Below are 15,035 nucleotides of genomic sequence, written 5' to 3'. Positions count from 1 at the left end.
TGTTCATTTTCAGGATAAATGTTCGGGCAGGTTGCAGACGTTCGTAGCGACAGGCATCGCGAAAGCTTACCTCGGCCAGGTTAGCTTGCCTGCTGACCTTAAATCACGACTTTTCGACAGGCTGGCAAAGCCTTCTTCGAGTAGGAGAAGGGAGTGGAGAAAACGGCAAGACGAAATGATGGTGAGGCAAAGAGGGAAGAGGAGAGAGAGAGAGAGAGAGAGAAGGAGAGAGAGAGGTATCGTGCAAGTTCACGAGGGTTGTTTTTCTGGGCGACGTCGCCGATAAGATAGGGCCCCGAGTGGACGGGGAATATCCGGTGCCCACTTTCGAGCACGTCTGACAGTTTTGTACCTACTCGCGCGGCAACAGATAGTCTGTGGACGACGACGCCGAATTCCGAGTGGACAGGGTGGTCCCTCGTTCGGCTAAACCGCCAGCGATCGGATACAACGAGTCGCGGCAGCGACCGTTCGTATCTCGTTTGCGGAAGCTACGCGATACTTCGTGCCGTTCGGCCTTTTCATTAGAATCAGGAAACTGGTAGATAAACCTGGAAACCGAAGGGGATTATTGATCCGGGATCTTCCACATCTTTCGACCGACTCCTTCTTTGATCGATTCTTGTCGTCCCACAACGTTTAAGAGGCGTTTTAATGGAACGAATATGTATGGAAATATCAGAGTTAATGCTTGTTTTTAAGAATTGAATGACAAATTATGTTTGCACCGGAAAATAATGTGAACGATCTTCTTGTTAAACAATTTTTTTTTCGTACGATAAAAGTTCGCGTTCGGATATGTAGATTCGATCGATAAGAGCGAGCTTATTAAAATTTAATTGCGCTAAATGAGGTTTTACCAGAACCAATATTTCCTGATATTGTCGTAAAACACATTCTTTATATTTGAAGGATGGACACGTGAAACCGGAGAATCGGAGAAGAAGCACTGTTAACAAGGATTACAGGAAGATTAAGTCGCGTGTCTGGGCGACAGGTCCAATCACCGGCGGAAATCAATTACCGTCTCTCGAAATGACCGTGTCCTGGTAATTAACCAGACAGAAGCTTCCCCGTGGTCTGACACTGATTGGTCATCGGCGATAATGAACTTATTTAGGAATAACCGAGTCGTCACGCCACGACCGCCTACCTCTCGCGTCTTTCTCTTCCATCGGTGAGCGTTAATACGCGGGTTCCTGGCGTTCACGAAATTCGACAAGCACTTTCGACGTGAAATAACGCAGAGACGCGGCTACCCGTATTAACCGAGAGCGGTAACGAGAATAGACGGGGACGCTGCTTCTAAACGCTGCTATCTCGGGACATTACGTTTTCATGAATTCCGATTCGTCCGGTTGAAGGAAATCAGGATTAACGAACAAGTCTTTCTGGTCTTCGGCCGACTTATCGTAATATATTAAGGCCATTTAGATACCGCTATCCCTGACTCTGTCACCCTATTAACTGCATGAAACAGGAGGCTTGCAAGGCCTTCCGAATTGTCGCGGACGACCACAGAATCTTCAGGATTTCGGTGGTACCTGTAACTGCATTAAACGGTTGCCTCTTAGAGATCGTTTGCTTCTATAGAGAAAACAAGCGAAAGCATGGAAAATTTATTCGAACGAATACTTCGTTTTAGTTAATATCCTGTATTTCATGCGATAAAAGTCGTAAATGAAATTTACTGCATAAGAGATATAGGATAGAAATTAATCTCAAATATCCTAAAATTAAGAATTTCTTACGGTCACGTACTACGCTACTATAAGGGGTCAAGTACACATAGATTAAGAACTAAAAAGTTCCAAACTAAAACGAATTATGAGTATTTCAAACTTGAATAAAAAGCTTCGATTTGCTATCGTTCTCAAAGGAACAATTTCAACAGATCTCTCTTAAGAAGAATATCTAATAACTCAGGTCAGACAATTCCTACAAGCGATTCTACGAAATATATCATCTCGATAACGAGAAAACAAATGCAGTTGAGAGACACGATGTATAGAGAAAAATGGGCATTGTCCAGGGAAAAGGTAATCGTTGCGAAAAATCAGTGGAAAAGGGACCGGAAGACCTCCCGCGTCCCATTCTCAGGCGTGAGCGCTCGCCGCGGACGAACTGACCGTGTAATTTAATTTAAGTTACGAGCACCGATAGCGGCTGAGCCACAAATCAATTAGAGTGGTCCGTTCTTTCGGGGTGATAGTGATAGTGGCGGCGCAGACCACGCTGTAAACATCTTTACTGCCAGATAAGTGTGCGAGCGTACCACCACTGTCCCTGCACGTTTCAACGCCACGCGGCCAACCTTCTCTCTCTCCCTCTCTCTCTCTCTCTCCCTCCCTTTTATCTGACCACCATTTTGTACTCTCGATTATTTCGCTCATTGGATTATTGCCATTAACGTGGACCCATGGTATTTGCCCAACGACTTTATACTTTTGATCATGCGCTTCTGCGAATCCTTTCCAAATCACGATCGTCTAGAATATAAAAATGGTAGGAGAATTTTTAATCGTCCTGCTCTTACGAGAAGAATTTAATTAATTATTCCAATATTCAAGGACATTAGATCGATCGTTAATACAGGCTGTTTGTCAAGTAATTATAAGAACCAGTCGTAAGAATTTCTCAAGAGTAATAGCCAAGAATGGAAACTTATTTCACGATACAACAAAGGGCTGATGACAAAAGCGATTCTCGTTTGTTTTTCTTCGGCTGAGCAATATTCCAGCGTCTTTAATTTCATTTCCGTACATTTCTTAGCTATCCTGGGCATGACTCTGGACAGCAGATTAACATGGAAACAACACACTGTAGACAGATCTAAACAACTCAGAGACAAACTCAAAAAATTTTATTGGCTCATTGGTCGTCGGTCCAACCTAAGCACGCAGAACAAAATTACGCTCTATAAGACCGTAATAAAACCTGTCTGGACCTACGGAATCCAACTATGGGGAACAGCGAGTAATTCCAACATTGAAATACTCCAACGCTTCCAATCGAAAACGCTAAGATCCCTAATAAATGCACCCTGCTATGTTACCAACGAAACAATCCACCTCAAGATACCTACAGTCAAAGATGAAATATACAAGTCCAGAAGCAGATATAACGCGAGAGTCAACAACCACCACAACCCATTAGTCACCCAACTACTAGACACGACGGACCAGATCCGCAGACTAAAAAGAAAATACCCTTTAGATTAAATCCTTAGATCCTACTAGAACCAACGATATAAAACTATTACTAGCCATGTCATTGTATCACGCCAAATGAAGTTACTGAAAATTCTCAACGAGAATTGATTGTAAATATTCTAATAAATAAAAAAAAAAAAATATTTCTTAGCTATTATTCTCACAACATTTTGAAACTACGTTACCTCACCCCGTCGATATTATTTCCGGACTCGTAAACCATCCAGTATTCTTTAACCATTTCAACAGCTCGTACGATATTGTTGTAAGAAAACGATAAAAAAGGGGGGGAAAGGCAATCGCAAGATTTTTTAGCGAACAATCGGTTTTACGATCGGTCGGTCCTTGCGGTATACGGCACAGCGAGCCGACAGACGAGCACGAACACTGTCGTCGAAAAAGGAACGTGGCCAAATGGAAGTTGGCATTCCAGCGCAGCGTGAGCCGGCTCGTCCTAGTCCGTGCACCCGCTGCTCCCTCTCGGTTTTCTTCATTCATCCGGACCAAGTTTTAGACAACGTCGCGCCGTCGGGGGTGTCCACCCGATCGCGACGATCCTCTCTTCCTCGATGACTCCATCCGGCCAGTTTCTTCTCCGACCGGTTTCAGCTGCCACGTTTCGATATTGTCGTGCGGAGATTTTGTTGACACGCGGGAAATAAAAAGCATCGTTTTTCTCGAATGACTTTAAGCATCTACGTAGAATTAACTAGAATCAAATATATTGAAAGTTTAAGGGCATTGAACTGTTTCGTCTTCTACAAATTTTACTTCTTTCGTGACGTTTTTCGATAAACCTGTAACGTTTTTATAATTAATGTCGGAGATACTTGACATTGAACTATCGAATTATTTACTCCGTCCGTGTAGACTGGTCACTTGTTTGTAGCGTCTTTTTTCTTCCCATTGGGTCTCATAGAAGAATCTTCGAAAGTCAGGGGCACGATGTTATCGCGCCCCGCGTAGTTACGTACATTTGGTTTATGTACATTTCCATTTTTATTCACATTTACGTTTCTGTGTGCTTGTTTACACTCTAATTCTGATTATTTGCCGTTCCAAACGCAAACGAGGAGAACGGGCAGCATCTTTCGAAACAAAAACCTAATTTACGCGAAGCAAATCTTTGCAGAAAGACCGAATAATCGAATATGAAAATATAAACTTGTAATCGTTACCGGGACGAAAGATTCGCTAGTTTCTCGGTTTACGTATCATCCAATGCGAGAACCTGGCGTCGTCGAAAGTGCAAAACTCTAACGTAAACGCAAGATGGCTAAAAATCCTGGTAGAAGTTAAGAAGCCTCTACTAGGAACATGAAAGTCCGCGTTGGAAGCTTATCTTATCCGAGTGATTTCAACTGCTTTCTAAAGAACGTTCTCTATCGGTGTACGGTTTACGTTTCTCGTTTCTCCATCGTATGCTCGTATCGTCCTATTAATTCTCCCGGTCGGTTTTTGAACGACGCGCGATTTTTCCTCCTGCCCGACCTGAAAACGAAAGACCGATAGATCTGTTCGAGGGTTTTTCTTTTCCTTTCAGCGACAATCTATTTGCGCTATTGCTTGTCCAAAGCGGTGGTGCAGGGTACCAACGTCTGATTCGATCCGATTCGCACCAGTGCGCAACTAGTTCCGCGATACAATGTCTGATCCGATCTGATCCGATCCAATCCGATCAAATCCGGCCCGATTCGACGTAGTACGCGACTCGCTTTAATCACGCACACGCTTTGCATACCTGGCTTACAGATTTTTGATTGCGATACCGTTTCACCTTGTCCCTCTCTCGAAGAGAATTCTGGAGACCCTCGCGATCGTTCGTACCTTATTACGCCCCTCTGGATGACATTTCCTTTCAGCGACACGGTGAACCTTTCAGTGACGAACCTCTGGTTTATATTAAGTACACACATCGAGCTCTATGAACCTGACGACTCGTGGTTTATCGTTTCGAGAGTCCGCTTAGTATGAGATTCTAAAGCGACGTTAGGTCGAACGTATCGACCAGAGGAAAGAGGACGATCAGATACGATATTTGAAATAAGTCTTTCGACTATCGTACTTTTCCTTTTTACTATTTATACTCCTTCACGTATCCTCTGATATTATTGACGCAGTTACTACGTTTCATGGAAGCAAAGTATCTTACTGGTAGTTTAAGCATTAACATTGGAAACACTTAAAAAATCTCACAATCACTCGATACACTTGTTGTTACAGCATCAGAATTCTGTGCAATGTTCGCAACGAAACAAGAAACTCATTTCTTTCGGAGAAGAAGACGGCACCCAAAGGGAAGAGCTCTTTACAGGATCGTACAAGAAGAGAAAGAGGAAGAAGAAAAAAGAGAAGTTAAGGCAGAGAGGAAGAAAATGGTGGTCGAGCCCGAGGGGTGTCCGCAGTGCGATGAAATAGTGTCCGTAATCCGGCGTAAGTTAGCGCGGAGCGGTGTCCCACGGCGAGGAAGACGAGGCTCAACGTGCTGCTCTTCGTGGTCCTCGCGAGTGCTGCGTGTGCTTGTGAATACTCGTTCGTCTCCGACGCGAGTGGCCCCTTGCTCTCTCGCGGCAACTCGAAAATAAAACGTCTTGGGACAGTTGGAATTTACGACGGAAAATTTCGAGCGAATTGCACTTCCTCCGGCTCTTCGAGGATGGTCCAAAGACGAATGGCTCTTAGAAAATCGAACGTCGACCGAACGCTGTGCTGCGCTGTTCCGTTTACAGTCGCACGTTGTCCGTACTTTGAAATTTTTGTTGGCGCTTCATAGCGTGTGGTACGTGGGATACGAAATATATATCTATGCTCAATTTTTCTTGTTTGTAAATACTCGAGATGTAGATAGAGCAATTTCTCGGTAATTGCCGTAGCCATTCCGATGTCATTACCGGCTCATTAAATCCTTTCGAATGAGGCACGCAAGTTGAACATAGCCGTACACTATCTCCGTCACGATCTACATAGAAACGTTGCTCTAACAAGCATATCAAACTAATTTCATAAGCGACACTTTGCTCCAATGCAACGCGACATTTACGATCAGATAGGAGATCGATTAAGACCTCCCGTGCCTGCGTATACCACTTTATCCCTGTGAACAATGTTAAACCTTCCTACTGCGTAATTCATCCAACGTCTAAAACGTTTAAAATTTATTTTCCACGAACAATTTACCGTGGAGTGAAATTTGCCAAAAATTCAATGGCAACGAGTCGAAGGGAACACGAGCGTGGTAAGGTTGAAGGCGCAACGGACGAACGATCTCCCACGGGAGGCGAAAGGGAAGGGGGCTAGCATGAACGTGGAACACCGCGAACGATGCATCACGGTTGCACCCCACGCGGTGCATCCCGGTATATTAGTCACCGGGAACGGGCACCAACAGCCAGGGCCAAATTGAGTCTTTGCCATAAAGCAAGCCGTAAAAGGGGTTGCAGTCGCAGGCAGACGGTTCAACCACGTGGAAGATGAGCCTCCGCGAAGAAAGAACACCGGTCGTGTTCGATGCTAGGGACCAAATGATACAACGAGAAAAGGAAGAGAATAGAGAGGTGAAGAGGGACGCGTGGACATTCAAATTTATGGTAATGTCCGACCGCTCTGCACGGGGTTATCGATATGGTCCTCGTTGCACGTTCTTATTCTTATTATTAATATTACTATCCTGGCGATATTCGAGACCCAACTGGACGCTCTTTTGCGACGTTTCACCGAGGCAAATTTCAAACACGACCTCGTTTTCCACGAGAGACAGACAGATTTCTTTCGTTTAGTCTCACGTACTCTCGTATCGCGATTTGTCGCTGCTCCGTTATTTCAGATTTTTCTTGTCTTTCGTGCGTTGTTTTAACGTGTTGACGTATTCTCCGGAATTACAATAAAATCGTTGGAATTAATAACATCGTTCCATGTTAACGTTTCGATAAACTCGTCAAAAACTTGAAAGGCGGCCCACCGAAGCAGGTTGCTAGGCGCTATTCTGTCGTTTGCCAGGCACGCGCGGCGCACGCGTTAAATCATCGCAATACGTCGCTGGGTTTCCCTTCTGGAGGGCGCGTGCATATTCATCGGGAGGAAACGAAACGAGGCAAGGCGTATCCGGTCGCGTCGGGGACGGTTAACCGCTGTGGCGCGCACGTTACGAAAGGTTTCCGCGCACCCGCGGAGCCTCGCGACACGTTCAACAGCCGGCTGCGAGATCTCATATTTCTTCGCGGATGATATAAGGGCCATCGCGTTGCGGCCTCCTCTTGTAAACCACGCTGCATCTGCTTTGGCGCGCGAACCGTCCTCTACATAGACGGCGCCACCGCGCCGCAACGCGGAACGCTCGATCAGACGAATTACGACTTTATAGCCAAGCGGATCCTTTGTCTTAACGGATTGTCGCGGCTGTACAGGCTCCTTTGTTGTCCAATTTACGGTTCTTAGGATTTTAGTACGCGGCTATACAGGCCTACGCATTCTTGCCTCGCGTTGGAGTCGTGGTAGGGAATCATTTTTATTGCGCACTCTGGGAAATCTTCTTTGTTTTCGAGCGAAAGAAGTCTGAGAAGGTGGGAAGAGCGTGTAGCAGTCGAGGGTAGATGTTTTATAGGGTAGGGCTGGTGTAATCGTATTTTTCAGAGTACATTCTCTCTATTTTGGCTGATCAAAGGCTTCCTCGTTTCAACGAATACCAATATACATTGGTATATTTTGTTTTGGTATCAAATTATCATAGTAACAGCATGAAAATTGACAAGTGTTGGAAAATTTGTAAGCTAGGCGAATGCTAATAACGTTGTCCCAATATCAGAAACGAAACTACACGTGTTTCATAGAAATTTGTCTGTTCGACGAGTAGAACAATGTCGCGCTATTATCAATCGATAGTGCTGAATCCGCCATTCCTACCTGAATAATCCCATCGTCGAAGGAAGAAGACAGAAGGCGATGCTGGCACGACGTACCAACGATTTCGTACACGGTGCGGCGTATAAATCTAACTAACAAAGTAGACAATTGCGCGTTTTTGCGGGGTGGAAAGAGTCGTGCTCGTAGCGGAGCTTTCTCCGAACGACGCGCGACAAGCGGCGGGCTGATTTATGCGTCACGAACCGGCGAACCTTGAATCTTCGTGGGAAGTTTTCAAGCATAAATCCGACCTGTAAATAACGCCGTGGGCGATCGAAGCGAGCGGGAGAGCGCGAAACGATCGTAAAAATCACACGGAACACCGTGTAAACCACCCCATCGTCCGTTTCCACCTGACGCGCGATATAAAGCCAAACGAAATTAGTTTATAATGAATTTGCAAAGCCGATAATTGCCGGTCGCTTAACCGCCGGTTGGCCCACCGATACCCATCGATTCTCCTAATTATGCCAGCTTGATGTTCGTGTTAACCGCTAATATCCTTATACGCGTTCTTCTCGTTTTATTGGGCAAATTTGAAAATTAATAAATTACGGAACCGGTGTATGGAAATTGGAAATTTGATATTCGATTCACGCGTGTATGTAGATACGTTGTTAAAGGCAGTTGTCGCTTTAATCGTCGGGTAGATGCTCCTTTTTAAATTGAATATTAAAATGATATACGTCGCGGTATGTAGGGCGATTACGTATTATGATAGTTCAAAATAAAGTGGAAGTAACGGTATTAATAATACCTCATGCCTGACGCTCCGATTATTAATGAAGAGATACGTTTGTTTGAAGAAGAGACGATGTAATATATCGTTTCATGCTGTACACTTGGAACTCCGCCTACTCGAAAGTGCCAATTAAATCCACCGTGGAACTTTGGAGCAAACGTTAAATGAATCTTACTAAATCACGCAAAACTGCTCGACCGTTCTAAAATAATCGTCGTCGTAATCTTTCATGATTTCGTCAAATGGATAATAACGTAATTTCGCATGTTTTAAATACTCTATAAAACGACGATATTAGATTTTTAATCAAACCGTATTATTTGCGTACGTTAATTTTCCGCTGATGAAGGGGAGGGAAGATAATTTGGGATGACCAAGGTCAGAGAAAAAAAAAAGAAAGAAACGAAAATAAAAGGTGTAAATGTACAACATAATAGTCTCCTTTTTAATATAATGAATTCATAATGGTAATAGACAATAATAATAATATAATAATATAATAATATGATGTTACCAATAATAATAATAAAATTAATATAATAATAATAATAATAATAATAATAATAATAATAATAGATATATTCTGTCTATATTCACATTCAGAACTATGTACAGTTTAATTAATTTACAATTGAATTCGTAAGAACAACCAAATAGAACCTATTAATCGTAATATATATATATATATTTATATTTATATATTTATATTTATATATATCTCTATATACTTAATACCTGTATATATATTCACACAGATATTCTTTCATTTCCTCTTTTTTTTCTGTGTCGAGGGATCACTCTGTGATCATGTACAAGAAACACGTAAAATTCTTTGTCTCATTCTTTCCCTAATCTTATGATTCTTCTTTTATTTTTTATTTTTTATTTTCTTTTTTCTTTTTTTTATTATTCGCCTGTATTCACAGATGATACAAGCGATACGCTTGACCCTCGATGTTATCACCTAGCTACACGCTGCGATGATTATTTACAAAACCATGATCAAGTCTCTATTAATTACCCTATTACGATATACGTGTCAACAAATGCACGAGCACCGACCATCTTCGTCGAAGTACACTAGCACCGTAGTGTTCCTCCTTGATTCGTTTTTTCTTCTTTCCTTTAATCAAGTGCATAATATATTTCACTCTTCCTTTCATTCTCCAACCGTTTCTCTCTCGCTTGCAACTCTTTTTCTTCTCTCGTTAATTCTCTTCAACCTCGCTCATTATCACAGATATAAATAAATGTATTCTTTACAAAACAATGTACAATTTCTCCCATCGACCTGCTTCTCAACTTCTGACACTCTTCAAAATTTCTTTTCCACTCTTTTCCTTGCACAACACAAAACTTCGACGATAACACGCACGCACACTCGCTTACACATGCCAAAGTACAAAATGATAGTCGATTTCTATAATTAATTTTCTTTTTGTCTTTACTCCGTTCATTTCGCTGTATCCATACACACACATACACACACCCCCACATACACTCTCCCTCTCCCTCCCTCCCTCCCTCTCTCTCTCTCTCTCTCTCTCTCTCTCTCTCTCTCTCTCTCTCTCTCTCTCTCTCACTCTCTGTGCCACACGCTCATTCACGAATCGGTCCTCTCTGCTCGTTCTCCACCACAGTAGGAGCCTCGAGAAACATTTGCGAGTCGACGCGTAATGCCTAGATTCCACCACTGTCGATGATCAGACTTTTCGAAAGGAGGGTTGATTTATGCGATATACATATAATATAAAAAAATACCAACAATCTCGAGCACCGCGCATCTCGCTCTCCACCCGTTTATTATAGATCAGTTTCGCTTCTCTTGCTTGTCCCGGACCAATACGACTCGAGCGAAATCGTGCGAAATCATCGTGGCGATACATTGTTCGCGCGAGATCACGAAGATCTACGAAATTAAGGGGACCAAAGAATAAATGGATCGCGATCGATTTTACTAGACATATAAACACACACGCGCCAACTTCCGCATCGAGCGAGAAACTCCCTCTTCGGCTGGGCTCGCGAGAACACCATCACGAGACATTTAAGCGATCATCGAGCATACGATCTAAAGCAACATATTGCACAGAGAGACGGTTGAAAGTAACGAGGACGAAGTACGATGCTAATTAAAAGTAGACACGTTATCGCATCGTCGAATTCTCGTGGTGCGCGCGCCGCGGCCGCAGCAAACCGGAAGTCCTTCATGGATCACGAGTGCACAGTGCCCGCACGGAAAAAGGACGAATTTTTACTCTTAATTAGTTTACCGCTGCTGTTACCGTTCTTTCCGCTTTAAATCTCACCGTAATATCCATCCTTCGTGGATAGCGCAGCGTCCATCGACGACGATATCACGCGGAGACTACACACGCGGCCGCGTTCTCCACTTTTAAAGTTACTTCCGCTATCCGTCGATTTTTCAACCACGCCAGCATGTATACCGATATACGGTGGATTCGACTACACCTCGACGAATTTTTCAAAGATCCAGATTTAAGCCAAATCTGTGCTCCACTAGTAGCGTTCTGTCCATTTGAACGGCGCGGCGGCGTATTCGTGTACACGAGAATATTCCATCGGGAGTTTAATTAAAGAGTTACTGGTAGATTAAGGGTAGAGTAGCGCCTGTACGATCCGGCTTCATCTTCTCCTTTCGCCTCTTCTCTACGGACATCCCCAACGGACAAGGACGCCATTACGCGAGTTATGTTATGTCGAAGGTACGGAGAACTGACTTTATGCAAGGGTTGCTCGTTTTTTGATCGTTCGTGATTCCAACGATTTCCCATTGATGAAACGTTGAAAAATCTCAACGAGTTCAACTATGAATGGACCGATCTATGATCGCACCAGGACTTCAAGCGAATTTTCGCGTGAACTATATGGGTTAACTTGAAATGGCTGCTACTTTGCACGTTGCCCGTGTGGTTTGCGGGTTCTTTTGATTCCTGGAATCGACAAGATCCGCTGATGAACAGATGCAGATGGACGAGGAACGAGAAATATCCTGAACTGATCAGCTTGTTCCTCCATCCGCGATTTATATACAAAACAAACGATATTCGACGCGTTACCGGTTTATTTAAGTTTTAAACGAATCTTGCGTACGAGTGTACGACGACCTCTTTATTTACAGAATCGGAGACCAGTTAAACACGCGGAACGATCGACGATGAACAATTGGTTGACTAAGGAATCGTCGAACGCGTGAAACGAGGTAACTTGGACGATGTTTCGCGCATCGAACTCTTTTCGACTGCTGCTCGACGAAGGACGAATACCATCCTGTTTCGTCCAAAGAAATGGCGTTTCTCGCCAAACTTCCGCCGAATGTCACAGACGTGCGATTCAGTGCGCGTCTTCCCTTCGCGACTATCTGTTTTCTCGCGATGACATCTTCTTGCTTTACGTACTAGTGCGTAAGCAGGCACTTTGACGTAATTCTCGTAATTTCTAAATCTTCTCTAAGTCGAAACGACTGGCTCGTGCACGCGCGCTACAGCCAAGTCCATTAGTTTTGCGCAGTCGCAATTTGCACGCCACAAGCACGATGCATGTATCTCAAGGACGAACCTCTGTGCTCCATTTCTTCTTTTCAAAAGTTATCTCTTTTATCGTTCTTTTTTTTTTTTTTGTATCCAGCGGCTTTCCGCTCCCTCTGCTTTCTCTCGCGTGCTTCTTTGTCTATTTCTTTCTAGTTCCACCACCTTTCCTCTTGGAAATCACGCTGGTAAATTCCAGAACCTCTCAGCGGCGCGTACTTACAGTCCAGTGTCGCGGCCCCTTGCGTTCTTCGTTTAATCCTGCAACAGAGAGACGAGGATGGTCTTAGGTGCAAGTCGCCGTGTTTTTTCGTGTTGGGTGTTCGCTTGGGTGTTATTGATTAGGATTTTTCGAGAGGATTAGAAATATCGAGAATTGTTGAAATAGATTTTGTAGAACGTATCTGTGATCGTACAATGACAAATGACCGATTGAGACTGAATGACACGTGTAATCGTGTACGACGCGTAATACATTTATTTCCCATCTTTTTGTGGACGATAAGAAACAAACGGCGTTCAACATAAGGAAGGATACTACGTTGAAGAGTGAATATTTGAAAATTTTCAGTATTCCGGACCCGTTATAATAAAAGCTCTTTCGCACGATGCTTTATAAACCTATTATTTATATCAAAAAACCATGTTCACAGCTCCAGGTAATTTGCGAAATAGTTATCAGGATTCACGAAAACGCAACGAATACCACCGCAGCACGGCAAAATTCGCCTTTGCTAAAGGGAACACCGCCAAAGTTGAACGGCGATTGGTTGTCTATTGGCGATTAGGGGAGAGCCTCTAAAATCGTTCTTGGATCTCAACGAGTAGGCGAGCTCGATAACGACGATAATCGCGACTCTCGCAATTAGACGGTCGTGTACGACTACACAGGTTAACCAGTCTGTGGTTGCTACCGGTATAAGATTTACGAAAATATCGTTTGCATGCTCGTAACCGGATTATTACGGCAGAGGTTATACTGCCATCGAGTTGCGTCCACTCTGTGCGGTTATTATTACGCCATAATCCTGCGTCCACGAACCCTGTCATAAATTTTCCATTAGTATAGCTACCGATTGTGTGGCTTCTGTCGTTCATATTATTTGACAGAAAAATTGGAATTTTAGGTAACAAGTCGCCCCCTCCCCTTCCTAATCTCTGTGGAAATATACAGCTTGACGTAATATAAATTAAAGTCCACGATTAACTGTCGCACATAATTTATGATAATATTAATAAATGGAACTTCGAGATGTTCGTTGTTATATTTAATTCGAAGAATGGACGTAATTTCACCCCTTCGCGTTCGGTTGCAAGGCGAAGTCCGTAGGTTTTCGCAACCGCGGCCAGATGAGCTGGATGTAAACTGCTTGTAAGATCATAGTTAACTATTAGCGAGCTGCAATACACGTCGGCGTTGCGGTAGATCGGAGCAATGTACGTCGTGGCTGGCTATCGATACGCGATTACCATGCGTCTCACCTGGTAGACAAGCGATGCTCTCGCACACAACGATCGCCAAGACCGATATCGAGTCGCTTCTCTACCTTCTTCCCGTTTCGCGACACGCTGCTGCAAATGGAACGTCGCTAACGTGGCTCGTCACACGGCGTACCGGTTCCGTGTGTGGCGCTTCTGCCTGCTGTTATCGTCGCAGTCTGATTAACGGGATTACCACCGAGAGTATCTGACCTCTAGCGTCAGAGGCGTTTCATCACAGCGGCTAAATGGCATCTACGTTCAAAAATATATGGACATCGAGACGTTTATGCGGGGAAATGTGGCAGATTTAATGGTAAAGAAATGGTTGGTCGCGAGAGCTAAACATAGATTCCATTTATTGAGTTTAATGGCGATATGGAGAAGGTAAATCGTTTTTTAATTCATAGATGGCAAGTGTTTTATGCTGAAACCATCTGTCTTCTTTTTGTTGTTACAAGCGTTACGACGAACATGTATGTGCTTTTAACAAGATTAACGTTGACTTTTATTAAGATCGAAATTCGATTAGGGATTATTTGATCGGATATCTGTTTTATTTTTATCGTATCAATTTTTATTACAATTATCTATTTCCGTCTAGATTCGAGATTGGTTGTACCGACGTTAATAGATGTTCATAATGTTGTTCTGTGTACTTGATAATCGATTTACGAAGATAGATTCGAAAATAACTTCCTTTTAAATCTTCGACGATCAAAAGTCGTATAGAAAATTAATTAAACGAAGACTTGGAAATGCTATATAAAATGTAGTAATTCAAGTCCTATGTCTTCCCCTGTCGTTACGTAAGAATTCCTCGAACGGACGTCTATCCTCTACCCCGTTTCGACGAATTTGCATACGTAACGACAGCTCCCAAATACATTCCGATCGTGGTTCCACGCTCGAATACCGAAAATCGCTGGCATTCGATTATCAGGCGAAATCACAGCCGCGCTATTCCAGACGTTTCGGCATCCAAGAATCACCTCGTTCGATCTGTCAACCACCGATTCTCGAAAGATTCGCGAAACCTTCGCAATTATATCGCCTTCACTGTTTGATCTATATCTATAGTTTGCATCTCTATGTTGAACGTTGATACGATACGCGACAGAGGATCGCCGCAGGAGTCTCGCAAACGATTGGAAA

The 15,035-nt window shown here is 43.4% G+C and overlaps 1 protein-coding gene across 2 annotated transcripts in view; it reads right to left on the bottom strand.

Annotated features, from left to right (window-relative positions):
* Positions 1–9,614: 9,614 nt before the first annotated feature.
* The window catches only part of LOC126920255 (homeobox protein caupolican-like), a 75,473-nt gene continuing 70,052 nt past the window's right edge, over positions 9,615–15,035 (bottom strand). For both annotated transcript variants that reach the window (XM_050730351.1, XM_050730361.1), the window contains exon 7: positions 9,615–12,662. The gene's annotated coding sequence lies outside the window, so the exon portion shown is untranslated. The remainder of the gene's footprint in view (positions 12,663–15,035) is intronic.

Source organism: Bombus affinis, chromosome 1, assembly GCF_024516045.1.
Source record: "Bombus affinis isolate iyBomAffi1 chromosome 1, iyBomAffi1.2, whole genome shotgun sequence".
NCBI classification, from domain to species: domain Eukaryota; kingdom Metazoa; phylum Arthropoda; class Insecta; order Hymenoptera; family Apidae; genus Bombus; species Bombus affinis.
The sequence above is the reverse complement of the archived record's forward strand: the minus strand, read 5'-3'. Positions and strand labels throughout refer to the sequence as shown.